Source organism: Aotus nancymaae, unplaced genomic scaffold (genome assembly GCF_030222135.1).
Source record: "Aotus nancymaae isolate 86718 unplaced genomic scaffold, 86718_ANA_hifiasm-v0.15.2.pri h1tg000059l, whole genome shotgun sequence".
Classification (NCBI taxonomy): Eukaryota; Metazoa; Chordata; class Mammalia; order Primates; family Aotidae; genus Aotus; species Aotus nancymaae.
In genome coordinates, this window is record NW_026988473.1 from 45,512,438 (window position 1) to 45,531,234 (window position 18,797).

The 18,797-nt window shown below is 39.0% G+C and overlaps 1 protein-coding gene across 1 annotated transcript in view; it reads left to right on the forward strand.

Annotated features, from left to right (window-relative positions):
* Positions 1 to 18,797, forward strand: part of PSMA1 (proteasome 20S subunit alpha 1) — a 132,618-nt gene that overhangs the window by 98,137 nt on the left and 15,684 nt on the right. The window lies entirely within an intron of this gene.

Consider the following 18,797-nt stretch of genomic DNA (forward strand, 5'->3'; position numbering starts at 1 on the left):
AATGAATCCTCCTTATTGTTTTTAAAAAACCGAAAACCAAATCGAGTTTTATAATTAGATCATGGTGATAGTTGCACAACTCTGTAAATATACTAAAACCACCGAATCATGTTTGCTTTAAATAAATGAATTTTATGGTATATAAGTTATATTTCAGTAAAGCTATCTTTCAAAAGACAAAAGAAGCCACTGCGAAATCCAAAGTCAAAAGATTTATTCCTGTTTTCTTAAGAAACTGGGTCTTGCTATGTAGCCCAGACTGGATTTGAACTCCTGGGCTCAAAGGATCTTCTCACTTCAGCCTCCAGAGTAGCTAGGACTACAGGCACATGCCACTGCATCTGGCTCCAGTTTGAGTTAATTTTTGAAATATGGTGTAAGGAAAGGTCCGACTTCGTGTACTTTATTTTATGCTCTTAAAAACATTGTTCTAAGAAGAAATCCATCAGCTTCACCAACCTGCAAAGATGGTTTATGGTACAGAAAAAGTGAAGAACTCTTGCTCTAGAATTGGAACGATACACTCTTACTTATCTGGACCTCAGGTTCCTGCCCTATAAAATTTAATGGGTAGGATTGAATTAGGAAGTCCCTTCCAGCCCTGTGGTGCCATTTATTGTGCAGACATTGTAGGTGGAGGGCAATGACTCTTAAGAAAACACCTCAGGTTTATGACACCAGCTGCTTCTATTATTTTTCTTCCAAAGGAAGCCATTGTCTGGCAATCATGGGAGGGCTCAGCCAGAGCTTTGTAAAGTGTTTTGGGGGTAGAGGTGACACAATAGGGGAAGGAAACATTTTCTATTGAAAAGCAGTCAATTGCCTTCAACGAGTTGCCAACAAACTGGAAAGTAGGTGTTTTTTTTTTTTCCCCCTGCTTACAGCTAAATGCCAGCCTTTGAAAGGTAAATAGAGTGGGCCAAATGAATGGGTTACAGATGCCCCCAAATGAGGGAGAGGATTGTTTATACAAAATTAGCAAGAGAAGGATGCCAAGCATGTAACTGAGCCATCATCACTGACGTCATGGAAGGGGAACAAAAATCAGGAAAATACTATCAAATATTTGCTTTTAAAATTGTAAAGGCACTTTCACAATTTTATGATTTTTATTCTGCAACATTTACTTTTTAAAAAGTTTTAACCATGGTATGGAGAATTTTTAATGTAGAATTGCTACATCTTTTCCAAAATTAATTAAATAATTATAATTTGCATTTTAAAAAGCTTTAGCTATTAGCTATAATAGCTAAACCTATATACAATAGCTATAGCCATAAACTATTTGATTATTGTATGCATTATAATTTTGCCTGGAATCTAATCTTACACAATGGAAATACTGATAGTGATCACTATTAAAAAGTTGGAAAATATATTTGCAAAAGCTCCATTAAATATGGACTTTCAAAAAAACTATGCGATATCTGCAGAAGGGCTAGCATATTCTCCCGAGATTTATAAACTATCTACCCTGATGCATAGACCATGCTAAATTCTCCATGTGTTTGCAAATTTTCCATGCCATGCATTGGTATCCTTTGAAATTAACAGTCCTACTCCCTTATCAAGAAGGAGGGGAATTCCTAAGAGGCTCAGACTTGCACTTTTCTCTCCCTAGTGCCTCTTTCTCCCTCTTTTCTCCCTTCCAAAAGGTACCAACAATGTGGGGAAAAAGAGTGTGGGCAGTGAGGAAGCAGGGTCAGGGCTCTAGAGCCCTGCCAATTAGTTAAAGGTCAGCACGGAAGGGACTGTCTGTGAGAGGACAAGGAAGCTGAACATCTCTTGAGCCAACTCAACTGGATGGCAGCCAATCCCTATCTCTTTCCTGGGCCAGAACAGAGCTCCCCACAGTTCTGTGTGCCCCTGCACAAAGACAAATATGTTCTGTAGAAATAGGGTCTAGTTTTACCTTAGGTGAATAGACTGAGCCAGGTTTCAGCAGGGGGTCAAGGGACAGTGGACAGAGAGGACCAAATTGGTGTTTGCTGCGTCAGAAGCTCACAGGCTTATTTGGAAAGACTGAAACTAAATAAAGACTTCTTATTAGAATAGGACTAGAGTTGTGAAATCTAGTCAAAGGGTTTTATGCAAGGATGCCTTTTATAAATTCTCGTGGTAATATGGAAAAGTGGAAAAATACAACATTTTAATTAGGGTAGAAAACTATTGTTATATATAACTTTAGAACATTTTTCATGCCAGCAACTTTTTTTTTTCTTTTACACTAGAATATGGGAATGATACTCCCAAGTTTTTGTCCCCCAACCCAAAATGAAATGAGAAGTAAAATTCTTTTCACAAAAAGTTTACCTTTTTTTAAAAAGAACAGTAAACCAGCATTAGATATTTATTCTAAAACAACCTTTCCCTTTAATTGGGCTTTTCTGCAGATTTTCTAAGAGGAAAAGTTGAGATTTAACTCCACATGTTCCTTTTTTGCTTTCACTTTTTTTTTTTTTTTGGCATTTCCTTTCTGATAGTGGCAGTATTTTATTGTTCTGTGAAAACCCAATTGTAATCCATCAGATATCAACTTTTAGTAAGGTAGCATGTGTAAAACAGAAAAACAGACATTTACCTCCAGAAATGATGGGCTTTTCTGATCTTTCTGCATTTGGGTGATTTCAGTTTACTTTCTGGAAGTGGGCACTGAACCGTAAGCAATATCGTATCTCTCCTGAGGACATAATCTTTCCTAAATCCCTGTCTAGTTCACTGTGTTTTTCAGAGGGAAAATTCCTGAGGACTGGGTCCAACTGGGAGGAATGTTACCCAGGGTGGCCTGAGACAAAGTAGCTGGATGGAGAGTTCCAATTTTCATCATCTTAGTTGCAAAAAGACAAGGTCACCCACAGAAGGCAACTTTGTGCATTTGTGCCAGGCAAAAGCAGAGAGCAAGTAGGGAAGCTGAAAACAAGGGAGTGAAGATCTGAATAGAGCTGGGCGGGTAGAGAGGGTCAAGGGAAGCATTTCAGTTCTGAAGCCACAAATGGAAAGCCTGTGCCAGAGTGCCCCTTTTATGTTAGCCGTTGAGAGAGGTTCCTGCTGCTGAGAGTAGTCACCCAGCACTCCAGGCTAAATGCTGCAAATCTGTAGCAATATCAGATCTATTGTTATTCTCACATTTATATATTTCCTTTTCATCTTAGCAATACAGGATTTTTTATCTTTTGTCTTCCTCCCATAGGTACTGTTTTTAAGCTCCATTCTTTATAACTCTAGTTTCATTTGGTGTTTTTAATTTTTTTTCTTTCTTTTTTTCCTTTAAGAGCTTTCTAAAAGCTGGCACTTTTGTATATTTCTTTTTTTTCTTTGTTCACGTAGTCTGATCTGGAAACCAGGTCTTTATGTTGGCCTGGATTTCTCAGGTCTCTAATCAGCTCTGTGTAAAGTGGAACAGCTTGGCAACAGGCATAATAATAATAATTAAAAATAACAGTGAGTGCAGAACTAAGACATGAGATTCAAAAATCAGAGGGGCAGTGACACAGAGTCATAGGCTTTCATCTGAAAATATCTATTCTGGCCAACTGAGAAGCACCCTTGCAAATCAGTTAGAATATCTCTCTGTGGAGAAAAGCAAAGCCGTAGGGAAATGTTGCCTTCAAGTGTAGAGTTTGCCTGTGTATTCACCTTCTGGTGAAATTCCCACAGACAAATAAACCTTTGAGAACCCAAATGAAAACAATGGCTGCCGCTAGTAAGATTTCCAAAGGTACTTTTAAAACACGGGGTAGATTCGTTTTTCTGGCCCAGTGACTTCAGAGAAGTTCCCACTTAAATCCATGCATGGTCATTTTATATCTGCCATTACATATTCTTGTTTGCTAAATGTAAGTCTTGTCAATGAGTTATTTTAAAAAATATTTTTTGAAATTACCCACATCCCAAACAGCAGAACTGCTGTGTGTATACAAATGCTTTGGAAAGGCACAAGTCAGGTACTGGGTGTAGGCACAGGACAGACCGCATGGTCTGCCTTGGCAGCCCTGTCCTCACCTGCAAGCTGCCCACACACACTCCTTTCCAAACGGTGCTCCCTCTGATGCCAATTGGCTGACTGAGCTACTGTGAGAGGAAGCCTATGGGGTCGGCGGGGGGAGGTGGTAGTGATGTGAATAAATATTTTATAAACTAAACTTAAGTATAAATTTTGATTTACCCTTTCAACCAAATTCACATTGGAAGTCTCACCTCTTCTTAAAATTCCTGGACATTCAAGAGTTAAGGGGTATGGAAGCTAGTGTAGCCTGGGGCTGTCATCCAAGACCAGCTGAAAAGGCAGCAGGAAGGGTTTGGTTCTGGCTAGGCTACAGACATGCCATCTGGATACAGGGAAGGCCTAGAACGCCAGAAGCAGCTTTTCTTTTTGATTTTAGACTTCATTGAGTCCAGCCTGGGGAGAGTCTTTAGTTCAAGACCCAAACTGAGAGTTCTTGGAACAGGTATTCAATATTTGAATTTTATATAAAACAAACATCCACTACATGTATTCTTTTTGGCAAAGAAGGTCAGAGAGAGCAATCAATGTATACACAATTAAACATACTTAAAAAAAAATGTAGACCAGATTCACTAGACTTATAAATACATAGGAACTATGTATAGTCTTTAAATAATTTTGCTAGGAATAAATATGGAAAGATTGTCTGAAAAAAATTTGTTTTTATATTATACCCTCTCAGTTACTTTTGTAAATAATTATTCCATTGTTTTTCCCATAGTTCACATTAAAAAGCAATTTTAGGCTGGGCACGGTGTCTTACACTTATAATCCCAGCACCTTGGGAGGCTGAGGCAGGCAGATCACAAGGTCAGGAGTTCTAGACCAGCCAGGCCAATACAGTAGTAAAACCCCGTCTCTACCAGAAATACAAAAATTAGCTGAGCGTGGTGGCAGGTCCCTGTAATTCCAGCTATTCAGGAGGCTGAGGCAGGAGAATGGCTTGAACCTGGGAGGCGGAAGTTGCAGTGAGCCTAGATTGCACCACTGCACTCCAGTCTGGGCAACAGAGCTAGACTCCATCTCAAAAAATAAATAAATAAATAATTTTTTTAAAAAAAGCAATTTTAGGCCGGGCATGGTGACTCACACCTGCAATCCCAGCACTTTGGGAGGCCGAGGCAGGCAGATCACTTGAGGCCACGAGTTCGAGACCAGCCTGGTCAACATGGTGAAAACTCATCTCTACTAAAAATACAAAAAGTAGCCAGGCATGGTGGCACACATCTGTAATTCCAGCTACTGGAGAAGCTGCAGAATGAGAATCGCTTGAACCCAGGAGGTGGAAGTTGTAGTAGGTGTGTAGGTGTGATCTTGTAGCCAAGATCACAGCATTGCACTCCAGGCCTGGGTGACAGAGTGAGACTCTGTCTCAAAAAAAAAAAAAAGAAAAAAAAGAAAACAATTTTACCATATTAAAATTGCCTTTAAGTCTTTGAAATAATTTTCCTACTCTTTTTATTTTATATTTAATAATGTTACATTTATAATTAATTACATTCAGCATAATGTTAGCATGGGCCAGGAAATTTTTCTTTAGTAAAATTGAAAAAAAACAAACCCTTCAGGGAAATTATAGCAACTTCCTACTCTATATCACTTATGAATATACTCTCAGTTTGGAAATCACCCTCTTTAAATTATATGATCTATTCTTCCTTAGCTATTGCAGTCTGCGTTTGATTTGTATGTGCTATTCTTAACAATTAAAGGAAAAGGTGAATGTAAATTCACTTGGACGAAACAAAACAGGAATAAAAGAATGTTATCCTTAAGGGAAGTCTTACCTTAAGAAAGAGAAAATGCATGTACTTTTCTGGGCGAGGGTAGTGGGGTCAGAGAAGAATTCTTTTTTTTCTGAATAAGGCATTAATTGCCACCTAGCAGTAGAGGAAGGAATTGCGCACTTAGCTTGCCACTGAAATTCTAGAAAACATTCGTTTTAAAGGACATATTACTTTTAATGTAAACAACATCTTAGGAATCATTGGTCTATTGGCAGACTAAGAATTTAATTTTTTCTCTCTTGTCTTGGGAAAAGATAAAGAAATAAAGCAAATGAAAATATTTGGCCTATTTATAAGCATACTCCTTCCATCATAAAAAGTCTCTGTTCTTTTGTTGCCTTTACCACTCCAGCAACAAGCTAAAGGAAAAGAAATTCTGAAGCCATCCAGACACTAAAAAATGCTGCCTTTGGCCTATTAGAGGAAGAAATACCTGGGTTTTCTGTTTGTTGTTTTGAGACAAGTCTTGCTCTGTCGCCCAGACTGGAGTGCAACCTCCGCCTCTTGGGTTCAAGCGATTCTCCTGCCTCAGCCTCCTGGGTAGCTGGGATTATAGGTGCCTGCCACCATGCCAGGCTAATTTTGTATTTTTAGTAGAGATGGGGTTCTGCCATGTTGGCCAGGCTGGTCTTGAACTCCTGACTTCAAATGATCCAGCTGCCTCAGCCTCCCAAAGTTCTGGGATTACAGGTGTGAACTACCATGTCTGGCCGAAATACTTGTTTTTAATACAAAAAGCAGTTTCCCAAATAATTTCAGAGTAAATTTCTATAAAAATTAGATTAGAATATATTTTATTGTGCTTGGCCAATAGAGAGGTTTATTTTTTAAATGAGAAGACATTTTTATAAAAGATGAAATAATATCCAGATCATTATTCTTCAAACCTGTTAAAGAATGATGTCCTGGCCGGGCACGGAGGCTTGCACCTGTAATCCCCGCACTTTGAGAGGCCAAGGAGGGCAGATCACCTGAGGTCAGGAGTTCAAGACCAGCCTGGCCAACATGTCAAAGCCCCATCTCTACTAAAAATACAAAAATTAGCTGGGCATTGTGAGGTGTATCTGTGGTCCCAGCTACTCAGGAGGCTGAGGCAGGAAAATCTCTTGAACCCGGGAAGCAGAGGTTGCACTGAGCTGTTATCACGCCACCGCACTTCAGCCTGGGAGACAAAGCGAGACTCTGCCTCAAAAAAAAAGAAAAGAAAAGAAAAGAAAAAAGAATGCTGTCCTTGTTTCAAACTCCACCAACCATGTTTTTACTTTGTAGCCATTATCCTGAATGTCAAAGCTTTAAAGGAAAGTCTCTGTTATTGTGCTTCATAGATCTTGGCAGCCAAATAAAATAACTAAAAATTGTCAAAAAGAGACTAAAGTAACATTAATTATTTAGGAAAATTTCAAAAGGTAGCAAGAGGAAGAAGAAGGTTTTTGGCTAAAAGTCTAATTTACTTAGAAGATTAGAAATGGGGAGGTGGCGCACCATACATTTACAGTTTGCCACTCTTTCTCTAGATAAATAGGCATTGCTACTATATTGATTATATGAGTATATTATCATGAAGGCAACCAGCAACATATTAGAAGACAAATGCTGGTTCTAACAGTAATAATAGCTAATATTTACTGAGTACCATCTGCTTGGCTGTGTACTAATCACTTTAAATGAGAAATTTACTTAATCACAATAATCATGGAAGATACTAACCAATATTATCTCCATTTTATAGATTTAAACAACAAAGCAAAGTTCTGAGAAGTGAAATAAGACATCAAAGTTCTCAGAGCTTATACGCAGCTAAGCTCAGACACAAACCCAGTTCTGTCTTAATATTGGAGTGCCCCAGAATCCAATCGTTGGAACTCTTTTCTATCTATTTTTACTCCACTCCCATGGCTCTGCATAACTTATCTACAATGATGACTCTTAATTTTGGCTCTCCCACCTAAACCTCTCCACTAAATTCCAACTCATAAGCCAACCAACTACTCCATATCTCCACTTGGATGTCTAATAGACTTCCCAAACTTGAAACATGCAAAGCTGTATCCATTATTTTTTCCTGAAAACTTGATCTTCCTGTCTCTCCTTCCTCTCAGTCCATTGCCACTCTATTCTTCCATTTACTGAGGCCAAAAATATTGAAGCCATTTTGAATCTTCTTTTTCTCTTGCACACTGTACCCAATACATTCTCTAAGTACTGTTAGGTTTGCCTTAAAAATATATCCAGAATCCAACAACTTCCCACTACCTCACTTTTACAACTCCATTCCAAACCATCATCATCTCTTAGTCTTGATCTTTTTAGCATGTTTGACCCCCTATCATGTGTTCTCAACACAAGGGCTAGGATGATCTTTTAAAATGTCAAGCATGATATTGCTTTGCTCAAAACCCTCTAGTAACTTTCTATCTCAAAGTCCTTACTGTGGCCTAATGGCCTTATATTATCTGTAACTCCCATCTCATTTTCTCTCTAATTTGATCCCATATCCCATTTCTTCTCAGGAATTTTTATCTGTTTACTGAGGAATTATCAGCATCTTAGTAATAATTCTTAGCATATAGTAAGGTGATTAGCAAATATTTTTTGAATGAATGAGAAATGTCTGGCTCCAAAATCTGTTCTTTTCACGATTACCTTCTATGCATATATTGGTGGCTAAAAGTTCTTGGATGGACACTTCAGAGTGGCTCTTACATAAAAGCCCTACTTGTGGACCAAGAGATATTTGGTTGCTTGGGGTTTTAATGGCTTTCAGCTCCTCTAAGCATGATTTGGGGATTTGGCTCAGGATACACCCTGGTTCTTAATGAGTATTTGCAAAATTGATCCAATAGAGATATCTTACAGTAAGAATAGAACAGAAAAACAACACTGATTCTCCAATTTAAAAACCATTAATAGTTATTTCAGGAATTTTTTAGAATTAAAAAAAAAATCCCAATAAAAGCCAAGCTAAAATTTTCCCATGAACGTTTAAGATTCATTGTTACTCAACTATCCAGATGACAGTCTGTGATAATTGCTTAATTTCTGGAAAAAATATTTCTAAACAACTCAAGTATGCCAATGGCTTTTGTGCAGGCCTCTTTTTTAGTCACACACTGAGTGAAGAAGATTATATTATACAGTTTAGATATAACTCTAAATTGTTATTCTTCCCAATTATGTCTATTAATTCCAGCTTGCTCTATTCCAAGTGTTAGCTGTTGCCAGAAAAAAAAAAAAAAAACCTTAGCTTCTGAATAACAATTAACAACAACAACAACAAACTTCTAAAAAGCTAGGTTTTTTTGCTTTTTGTTTTTTTTCTGACGGAATTTTGCTCTGTAGCCCAGGCTGGAGTGCAGTGGCGCAATCTCAGCTCACTGCAACCTTGGCTTCCCGGTTTCAAGCGATTCTCCTGCCTCAGGCTTCTGAATAGCTGGCATTACAGGCATACACCACCACTCCCAGCTAATTTTGTATTTTTAGTAGAGATACGTTTTCACTATGTTGGCCAGGCTGGTCTAAAACTCCTGACCTCCTGACCCACCCACCTTGGCCTCTCAAAGTGTTGGGATTACAGGTGTGAGCCACCATGCCCGACCTCCTATAACAGATTTTTTTTTTTTGAGCTCCCATGCTGCCATGGGAGGGGATCCAAGGGAGGAATCCCGATTCTTTTTTCAAAGGGTTGGCACAGTAGCTCATGCCTGTAGTCCCAGCTACTCCAGAGGCTGAGGCAGGAGAATTGCTTGAGCCCAGGAGTAAACTTTGATCACACCACTGCACTCCAGCCTGGGCAACACAGCAAGAACCTGTCTTAAAAATAAATAAATTGGGCCGGGCACGGTGGCTCAAGCCTGTAATCCCAGCACTTTGGGAGGCCGAGGCGGGTGGATCACGAGGTCAAGAGATCGAGACCATCCTGGTCAACAGGGTGAGACCCCCGTCTCAACTAATACAAAAAATTAGCTGGGCATGGTGGCACGTGCCTGTAATCCCAGCTACTCGGGAGGCTGAGGCAGGAGAATTGCCTGAACCCAGGAGGCGGAGGTTGCGGTGAGCCAAGATTGCGCCATTGCACTCTAGCCTGGGTAACAAGAGCGAAACTCCGTCTCAAAAAAAAAAAAATAAATAGATTAATTAATTAATTAAAATTACAATTTTTAAAAGGTGGGAGTGTGTACAGACAAGGCTAGTTTAAAGTGAGTTACTTAAAGGGTATCAAATATTATCAAATAAATTATGAAACATTTACATAATACTTTATAGTTAAACAGACAAAAGCATGTGACATGAAGAAATGTTCATGGTTTAATGTTTACATAGAAAAGCAGGTTTAAGGCCGGGTGCGGTGGCTCAAGCCTGTAATCCCAGCACTTTGGGAGGCCAAGGCGGGTGGATCACGAGGTCAAGAGATCGAGACCATCCTGGTCAACATGGTGAAACCCCGTCTCTACTAATACAAAAAACTAGCTGGGCACGGTGGCGCGTGCCTGTAATCCCAGCTACTCAGGAGGCTGAGGCAGGAGAATTGCCTGAACCCAGGAGGCGGAGGTTGCAGTGAGCCGAGATCGCGCCATTGCACTCCAGCATGGGTAACGAGCGAAACTCCGTCTCAAAAAAAAAAAAAAAAAAAAAAAAAAAAAAAAAAAAAAAAAGAAAAGCAGGTTTAAAAGAATCATATATAATTTGATAAATTTTTGTGGCAGTTTATTTTGAGATATTAATCCTTTTTTAATTTTTTGGTTTTTTTGAGGTAGAGTTTTGCTCTTGTTGCCCAGGCTGGAGTTCAGTGGTACAATTTCGGCTCACCGCAACCTCCACCTTCTGGGTTCAAGTGATTTTCTTGCCTCAGTCTCCCAAGTAGCTGGGATTACAGCCATGCGCCACCACACCTGGCTAACTTTTGTATTTTTAATAGAGATGGTCAGGCTGGTCTTGAACTCCTGACCTCAGGTGATGCACCTGCCTCGGCCTCCCAAAGTGCTGGGATTATAGGTGTGAGCCACCGTTCCTGGACTTGAGATATTAATTCTATGTGTTCTCCTATCCTACTACCCCTTTCTTCCATTCATGGAAGTATCTAGACTTCAGATTTTTGTAAGGCAAAAAGCAAACGCTGCTCAGAAATACCATAGGCTCTATCTTGTGAAATGAGGAGAAGCAGGTGAAAGAGGGATTCCCCAAAAGTTAGAAATCTGGGCCAGGCTTACTGACTCACTGCCTATAATCCCAGCACTTTGGGAGGCTGAGGCAGGTAAATGGCTTGAGCCCAGGAGTTCAAGACCAGCGTGGGCAACGTTGTGAGACCCTGTTTCCATAAAAAAAAAAAGAAAAAAAAATGTAGAAGTCTGAAGCTTATAGTTTGAGTGAATAGCTAAGATTCTCATCTTGCTCTGTAGCAAAGCCCAGTTAGTGGCAAAATCTCAAAGAGGAAGGCCACATGGGGTACCTTGAGAGGCTGTACCTGGGTGCAGGGTCTGCCACATTCACTCACTTGATTCCAGATTCTTGAGTACCAAGAGTGGTAATGAAATATGTGAGTCACCAGATCTGAAGTGAAGATGGCACAAAAGAGAATCCCAGCAGCAAATCAATGTGGACAGACGACCAAATAATCTGAGATAATTCCACATACTTCTATAATAATTAAAGCCCTAGAAACTTTGTACAACCCATGGAGAGGAAATGCTCAGTGATAACTAAGATAGAATTTTTCACCAGCATGGCAATATGGGAGCTCAGGGTTAGATTCAAATGGATATAAAGAAATACAGTATTTCTTTCTATGAAATAAGAATCATATCCACAATATGCATGTGCATACACAATGTATATACATTTTACACATATTGGAATATGTATTCTCAGAATATACTCCCTTCTCTAGATGGATAGTATTGAAGGGAAAAAAACACAGTGATTTTCTCTACCTATTACAATATAATAATTATCATATTGTCTTTTTTTAGTAGCTATTTTTAGCTTTAAAAAAAAATTTTTTTTTTGAGAGAGAGTCTTGCTCTGTCACACAGGTTGAAGTGCAGTGGCAGATGTCAGCTCACCTGCAATCTCTACCTCCTGGGTTCAAGCAATTCTCATGCCCCAGCCTCCCAAGAAGCTGGGATTATAGGCATGTGCCACCATGCCCAGCTAATTTTTGTATTTTTAGTAGAGATGGGGTTTCACCATGTTGGCCAGGCTGGTCTTAAACTCCTGACCTCAAGTGGTCTACCTGCCTTGGCCCCCCCAGAGTACTGGGATTACAGGTATGAGCCACTGTGCCCGGCCTATCATATTATCTTTATTTGAAAAAAAATCTTAAATGTCTATCCCTTTTTATTTTTTTGAGAAAGAGTCTCACTCTGTCACCCAAGCTGGAGTGCAATGGCATGATCTCGGCTCACTGCAGCCTCTACCTCCTGGGCTCAAGCGATTCTCCTGCCTCAGCCTCCTGAGTAACTGGGATTACAAGCGTGCACCACCATGCCCAGCTAATATTCATATTTTTAGAAGAGACAGGTTTAACCATATTGGCCAGGCTGGTCTCAAACTCCTGACCTCGTGGTCTTCCTGCCTCAGCCTACCAAAGTGCTGGGATTGCAGGCATGAGCCACCGTACCCGGCCTCTCTTTTATAATTAGAAAAAATGTGTATTATAAAACTAGCTGTAAGCTCTTTTTTCTATATATTTGAACAGGTAGAAAATAGGAAAGGGCATAGATAATAAACTTAGGTTCTATTTTCCAGCTGTTTCACACCTACTGATATTAACATTCCTATAAGTATACTATAAACTTAACCTTGAAAAAAGATGAGGACTTTTTTCACAGAAAAAAGTATTGTATATCTCCTATGCACTGAAAAACATTAAAATGGTATTGTATTAGTCAGGGTCTCAGCAAGAATCAGATGCACTCTCAACACTGTAACTGAAGAGAGTACAATCAGAATGCGGGCAGGGGAACAGCAAGTGATGATGCAGTACCACTGCCAACCTGTGGCCAACATGGAGTGCAGGAAGGTAACAAAAAATCTGGTATCTCTTTCCTATTGCTTTCTGATCTACTAGTGTCTTCCATTAGCTGAGCCCAACCAGGAGATAGAGAGGAAGCGATCTTGCTGATGCAATCTGTAAAAGATTAAAGTACCATGGAATATTATGCAGTCATAAAAAATACAGGAGGCTAGACCTGATGGCTCATGCCTGTAATCCCAGGACTTTGGAAGGCCGAGGCAGGCAGATCACTTGAACTCAGTAGTTGAAGACCACCTTAGGGAACATGGAAAAAATACAAAAATTAGCTGGATGTGGTGGCACGGGCCTGTGATCCCAGCTACTCAGACTGACGTAGGGGGATCACTTGAACCCAGGCGGTCGAGGCTGCAGTAAGCCAAAATCACCATTGCACTCTAGCCTGGGAGACAGAATGAGACCCTATCTCTAAAAACAAAACAAAAACATGAAATCATATCCTTTGCAGTAACATGGATGGAGCTGGAGGTCATTATCCTAAGTGAAATAACACAGGGACAGTAAACCAAATACCACATGTTCTCACTTATAAATGCAAGCTAAACAGTAAGTACATATGGACACAAAGATGGGAACAACAGATCCCAGGGCTGACTTGACTGAAGAGAGTGAAAGGAGAGCCTATTGGGTACTATGCTCACTACATGCATGATGAAATCATTTGTATACCAAAGCCCAGCAACACACAATCTACCCATGTAATAAACATGTATGTGTACCCTCTGCATCTAAAATAAAAGTTGAAAAAACGGTGAAGTATATCTATAGGGTCATCAGAGACTATCTCACACAATGACATTGAAGTATAAGCAATTCCACAATTTTCCTATAAATAGTTCCAAATAAAACTATCTACTAGAAACATAGTTTTAGACTTCAATCTTTAGTACTATGTAAAGTATTTGAAATTATTGCTACTACTACTAAAGAACTTTTATTCATCCACTAACTCTTTTAACTAAACTTTGAGCACCTAGTGTAACACATTAAATGTATGTACAAGGATAAATATGAAATATTCTCTATCCTCCAGCTGCTTCTGATTTAATGTGAGGACAACATGTGAACAAATAAGTGCAATTAAGCTTTATATGTGCATTTTAAAATAGGACTCTTTCTGTCTCAGTTTGGCTGAGGTGCCAAGAAAGTAAAATGCCAACTATTTTCATATTTTATAATAAAATGGAAAACAACAAAAAGTAGAAATTGCCCAAAAATGGGGAGTGGAGTGGAAAGCGGACTATTTTGCAACTCTTAACTGTCCATCTACTTCTAACTCAGAGGTTGGAGTTTAGAAGATTTTGAGAGAGTGCTGTGAGTGGACATTGCTTTTTCCTCACCTCACACCTAGGGAAAGAGGCTATAATGAAATGTTTGATATATGATCCCTACAGCTGAGTGAGGGGGGCAGGGGTTGAGGGCACAGTGGACTAGCATCTGACTCATATCTGAGGAATTCATTCATTCATTCAATACTTATGTAGCACTTATTAAGTACAGACACTGTATTCACCTATTCTAGGTACAGGCAAATTCAGTGGTGAACAAAATAGATAAAAATTCCCTGCTTCGTGGAGCTAACATTCTAGTGGATATTGAGAGCAAGAAATTTTGGCTAATTGCAAAAATAACTTTGAGATCTGGTCAAAGTCTGCACTCTCAGAGGCAAAGTCACTTTATAGGTATTTCTTTGGATCAGACCAGGGCTACTAGAGAGGGTCACAAAGAAGGATGAGGAGACTTCCACAGAAAAAAGCTGGGGGTAAAGCTATACATGCTAGCAATTAACATTGAGCTGACAGCCAGATTAAATATATTTATTATATTTATCCAAGTGTAAGCGCAAGATTACCAGTGTTTTCTCAGGTGGACTAAGGTGAGAATTAAGGTGTTAGCAAAGAACCCATAAAGTAATGTGTCAACTGTAAACATCTGCCAAGCTCAAAGAGTAACAGCCCTTAATCACAGAACTGTAGTAGCCAAGTTAAGAACTTTCTTGCCTCTTCTTCTGTTTGAACTTGAAAGAAGGAAGGAAACCTAGAGTTGATGGTGATGATGGGAGTTTTGGGGGTGGGTGGGTGTGGTGGGGATTAGGAGAGAACTTTTAGACAGGGACATAGAAAGGAAGTCAAACATTTTTTACTTGAACAACCAGAAAAATTTGTACCATATTTTATTAAATGACCATGGAAAAATTAACTCCACCAATTGTGTTTTAACATGTGGAGTGAAAATAAGTTACTTACAAACTGCACCCTATACATCTCATTTGTTCAATGCACCAGTTACAGATGCTAAACATAATAACACATTATTCATAATAATGTTATTATCTAAGAAAAAAATTTTCAACTTGGCTTTGATTTAGAATTCACTTTTATTTGATTCTTTTAAAAGCCTAACATAGCTTATCAATTACCTTTATCATTTTTTTTTTTTCTTGAGATAGGGTCTTGCTCTGGTCGCCCAGGCTGATCATAGTTCACTGCAAACTTGAACTCCTGGGCTCATGTGATCCTGTCACCTCAGCCTCTCCAGCAGCTGGGACCACAGGTGCATACAACTACAGCTGGCTAATTTATTTCCTTCCTTCCTTCCCTCCCTCCTTTGTTTTTTAGAGACAGGGTCTTGCCATGTTGACCAGGCTGGTAACTCCTGTCCCTTAGCAACTCCCTGCAGCAGGAGAAAAAAAGTGTTGAGATTACAGGTGTGAGCTACTTTGCCTGGCTTCCAATGACCTTTAAAGAAATGGTGTTATGTTCGCTGACCTAGTCTTCCTATGAAATATCTTTATTGGTCAGTTTTTCAGCCTCTGATTAATAATTGAGATGTATCTTGGGGCCAGGCATGGTGGCGCATACCTGTAATCCCAGCACTTTGGGAGGCCAAGGCAGGAGGATTGCTTGAGTTCAGGAGTTCGAGACTAGACTGGGCAACCTAGTAAGAACTTATCTCTACAAAAAATTCAACAAAATTAGCTGGGCATGGAGGCACTTGCCTATAGTCCCAGCTACTTGGGAGGTGCGGTGGGAGGATCACTTGGGCCCAAAAAGCCAAGGCTGCAGTTAGCCATGATTGTGCCACTGCACTCCACCCTGGGCAACAGAGAGAGACCTTGTTTCAAAAAAAGAAAAGACGTATCTTGAGAGCTGAGTATGGTGGCTCACTCCTGTAATCCCAGCACTTTGGAAGGCCAAGGAGGGAGTATCACTTAAGGCCAGGCATTCATGACCAGCCTGGGCAACATAGCAAGACCCTGTCTCTACATAAAATTTTAAAATTATCCAGGTATGGTGGCATACACCTGTAGCCCTAGCTACTTGGGAGGCTGAGGCAATAGGATTGCTTCAGCCCAGTTCAAGGTTACAGTAAGCTATGATCATGCCACTGTACTCTAACCCAGCTACAGATCTAGACTCCATCTCTTAAAAAAAAGTTGTTATTTTTAAAGATGTATCTTGAGCCAAGTCCCAAAAACATACAAAGAGGAGCTGAAAGTCATACAAACCTTTAATAAGCCCTTGCGACTTTCAGTTTTGACAAAAAAGGTCAACCAAATGCCCCTTCTGTTGGTCTACAAGTAGAGCTTTGACAGCCATTCTGAAGAGTCCAGACAATTGCTGTGACTAAAGGATGTATCTCAAAGCCTGAGATATTTGCTTAGGAAATAATAATCAGAAGGACAGGTTTTGGAGTGATAGAGCTATCATTCATTCATTCAACAAATGTTAAGTGAGTGCCTACTATATGCCAGGCTTTGTTTCAGGTACTAGGAATATCTTGGTAAATTTTTAAAAACTCAAAAAATTATATTTGGATATTTATGTGATTCCCTGTGGCATATTTACAATGTCTGCTTGAACTTTTATTTAAACTAGATTCAGTGGGTTTTTTTAATTTGTATCCAAAAGGCTCTTTCTATAAAAGTGACACAGTAATAAAAGGTTATTATCCCTAATTGCAAGAAGCTCCTACAAGTCAGTAAGAAAATGGTTAACACAATAATATGAGGAAAGGAATGAAGTGGCAATTTACTAAAGTAACATAAACAGCCAAGAAATACAAGAAAATATTTTTTTACTAGTAATCAAAACTACAAATAAAATTAAAAATTAAAGAAACAGGTTTTTATCTTTTTTGGCCTATCAACTTGACAAAAGTAACAAGTACTTACATCCAGTGTTGGTGAGAAAATAGAGAAAATTGACTCTCAGGCACTGCAGAATATTAAATTGATATAACTTTTTCTGCAACTCAGCCATATTTATCATAACTGTAAATGTAAGTTCCCTTTGACCCCACAATTCTATGAATTCTTCATAAAGAGGTAATCAGGGAAGGTAAATATGCATTCAATAGGAGTGCACGTACAAGAATATTCATTATAGTATTTTTATGACAGCAATATTTAATATTAAGTATTAGTATTAAGTAGCAATATTAAGTATTGTACACCAATACTTAGGCAAATTATTATATTTCCATACAATAAAATCCTATGCAACTATTGAAAATAAAATAGACCATTACTTATGGATGTAAGATAGCTATAACTCTTTAAGTGTATTAATAAAAATAGTTCAGAATCATCTTTTTTAATTGTATATTTATTACATATCTGTGTGAGGCACGTGAGTAGAGAGATATATATGGAAAGAACTGTCAAAATGTTTATGTAGTATATGACAATTGTAAAATGAGCATTTAATTAATCATTCAGCACTATTTATAAACACTTAGTATGTGCTACGCACTGTGCTAGGTGCTGGAGAAACAAAAGAGAACACTCTATTAATTTAGTCCACCAAATAAAGTGTTTTTTAGAAATATGACAATAACCAGTGTTGATGAATTTGAGGAGGTAACCTCATTTACTACTGTTGAGAGTATATGTTGGTAAAACATTTCTGGAGAGCAATTTAGTACTAAAAAAAAAACAACAACAATAACAACAAAACAGAATCTCACCCTGTTGCCCAGGCTAGAGCGTAGTGGTGCGATCACGGCTCATTACAACCTCGATCTACCAGGCTCAAGAGATCCTCCCACTTCAGCCTCCCAAGTAGCTGAGACCACAGGAGCATGTCACCATGCCCAGCTTTTATTTTATTATTATTATTTTTAGAGAGAGGTCCCACTATATTAAAATAATATAATGGTCTCGAATTTCTGGGTTCAAGTGATCCTCTGCCCTAGGCCTGCGAAAGTACTGGGATTACCAGCGTAAGCCACAGCGCCCTGCGTCTTCTTTACGAAGAAAATAAATAGCGGTGGATGTTAGGTTGGCAGCTGTTTGCAGAGCTGTCAGACTATTTCATTACAGAAAGATGCTCTCAAAAGACAAAATAGGTAAATCGAAAGAAAGTGTCCATTTTTTCTCAGTTGCAGGTATCATGCTTGGTTTTGAGGGCATAGAAAGACATTAGCGCCATCATGGAGATCAAAGTCTGGTGGAGGAAACCAATAATAATAATAATGAGGGGTTAACAACAGAGCCTTGAAAGATAAGATCTCCAGGGAATAAGGAAGAGGATTCCAAAGTATTAGCTTGGTGCAAAAGTAATCGCAGTTTTTGCCATTAAATTTCCTAAGCAAATTTACCAAGATATTCCGAGTACCTGAAACAAAGCCTGGCATATAGTAGGTACTCACTAAACATTTGTTGAATGAATGAATGATAGCTCTATCGCTCCAACACCTGTCCTTCTGATTATTATATCCTAAGCAAATATATGGGGCTCTGAGATACATCCTTTATTCACAGCAACTGTCTGGACTCTTCAGAAGTAATTACAAGTAATGGCAAAAACCGCGATTACTTTTGTACCAACCTTAATACAAAAAAAAAGCATGTACACAAGATACTCGAGGAAGAGTATGGCTGACACAGACAAACATAAGTTATTTGTGGCTTTCCTGCAGCCTCGTTCCTTTCTGTCACACTACATCCCAAATCTCTGTGGACGGTGAATGA